The sequence below is a fragment of the Cyprinodon variegatus genome, unplaced genomic scaffold (genome assembly GCF_000732505.1).
Source record: "Cyprinodon variegatus isolate N-32 unplaced genomic scaffold, C_variegatus-1.0 Scaffold2039, whole genome shotgun sequence".
NCBI classification, from domain to species: Eukaryota; Metazoa; Chordata; class Actinopteri; order Cyprinodontiformes; family Cyprinodontidae; genus Cyprinodon; species Cyprinodon variegatus.
The window spans coordinates 24988-27034 of record NW_015152492.1 but is presented as its reverse complement, the minus strand read 5'-3'; the positions used below and the strand labels follow the sequence as shown (position 1 = coordinate 27034).

The 2047-nt window shown below is 34.2% G+C and overlaps 1 long non-coding RNA gene across 1 annotated transcript; it reads left to right on the top strand.

Annotated features, from left to right (window-relative positions):
* The first annotated feature begins 237 nt into the window (after positions 1-237).
* Positions 238-763, top strand: LOC107105066. Its single transcript, XR_001482319.1, has 3 exons — positions 238-292; positions 556-596; positions 691-763. It is a non-coding gene; the product is annotated as an uncharacterized LOC107105066 (long non-coding RNA).
* Positions 764-2047: the final 1284 nt, after the last annotated feature.

The window sequence follows — 2047 nt, the reverse complement described above, 5'->3', positions numbered from 1 at the left end:
AGTATCTTTAATTAGGCTTTACAATATATTATAAAATATTCTACACATTAACCTTTTATCACTTTTGTTGCAGATAACTTCATAGGAATGAATAGTCGTCCCAGTAGAGAACTGGTAACTTTTTGATAAATCTGTGCATTGAGCACTTTGAAGTGAGATGGCATAGAGTGTGCATTCATTGAAGTCTAAATTTTCTTCTCTCTTTTAAACTCTACCATAACGAAGTTACCTGTTAGTGATGAAGATGGCTACCATATGATCACATCCATCCCTCCAGCTGATTCTGCAACCGGTGAGCTGGTTGTTTTTTGTCTTGTGACATTAGGTTAAGAGTTCCTTTGTGGGGAAATGCATAGGTTTGTTTCCTATTTTACTGCTTCTTATTAGCTTGTATTTATTTGAGTTTGTAATTACAATATTGACATTTAATAAAAAAGCATCTATAAATCATTTTGCTTCTGAAATAATTAAACTATTTTAGCTACTTTTTAAACTTAGAAACATAATGAGTATATAAGGTGCTATAAATAAAATACTTGGTTTATGCTTTTCTAGAGCCCATTGAGGGGAACACACAGGACTCTCCAAATGAGAACGTAAGTTAGATGGAATGATATTCAACTCAGCATATTCACTATAAACAGAAATATACCATTCCAAAAAAGCTTTTGTTATTGTTTCTTTAACTAGACTGATGTCTACCACGTGTATTCTACCATCACCGATGAACCAGCTGGATCTACCGTAGAGAGTCCGATGTACTGCTCTTTGCAGGCTCACTGAAAAGCTGCTTTTTGTGAAGCAGAAAAGCTCAACTATGCATCAATAATATCAGATATATAACAAATTATAGAGGGTGTTTTTACAATATGAAATATTTCAGTTCAGCTCCTATCAACTTAAACTTTAATTTTAATGTCCCCTGAGGGACATTTAATTTGCAGAGGATAAAAATATAAAAAGAAAAATAAGTAAATAAATAACATGGAAATTAAATCGAATAACTTCACAAACACCACATAAACAAGCAACAACAAAGACAACTGGAGGCAGGACCATTATTAAACATCACAACTGTTCACTTTCAAAATTCAAGTTTATTTGTAGGATTTCTTTGCTTAAAAATTAGTATTTCATCCTGCTGGATTGAGCTTTTGGCACTCAGAATCTTCTGATTGAGGCAAGGAGCCAAACGTCAGGGTGGAGAGGATGATCAGAAGTCTGTATGATGGCTGAGCCTTAGAGTTTACCCTCCCATAGAAAGTTTTACTACTTTTACAACCTTTGTAATATTGTGTAATTGGTAGATAGAAAACAATTACTGTACACTACTGTACCAAGTGATGAGGGCAAAGGTCAGGGAAGATTTAACCTTTGGGGAGATAGAAAAGTTTGCAAATCCTGAATTTGTTCAGCACCCAGAGAATGTTCAGTCGCTGCAGAACTTTTTTGCACACAGCAAATGTATTTTCAGTAAAATCCAGGTTACTGTCTAAGAAGACACCAACGTAAATAAAACAACTGACATGCTCCACCAACTTTTCCATAATCAAAGTGAAAGTAGTGGGTTGGTTTCTTTCTGAAATAAAAACACACATCCTTGTTTTGTGTCTAGTTTAATTTTAAGAAAGATTTTTTCACACCAATAAATAAAATCATCCACCACTCAGCCCCAGGGCTGAATCCACTCCCTGTAGTAAGCTCAGTATGACTGAGTCATCAGCAAATTTCATAATATATCTTTCTGAATGCAAGATTCTACAGTGATCAGTGTACAGGATGTATAACATTTGTGAAAGGACAAAACCCTGTGGGAAACCAGTGCAGGATAGGGATAGAGAACTCTTGATAGGACATCAGATAGAGAACTATTGACTCTGAAGTTGTGTGATCTGTTTAAAAAAATAAAAAAATATTAAGATTCAGACAACAATATTAGGACATTACTTAAAAATTACAAATAATTTAAATGCTGAAATATGGGTATGGATGGTATTAAAGACCCAAATGAAAATAAAACAGTAAATGTGTGTGGAAGGTTGTGCCT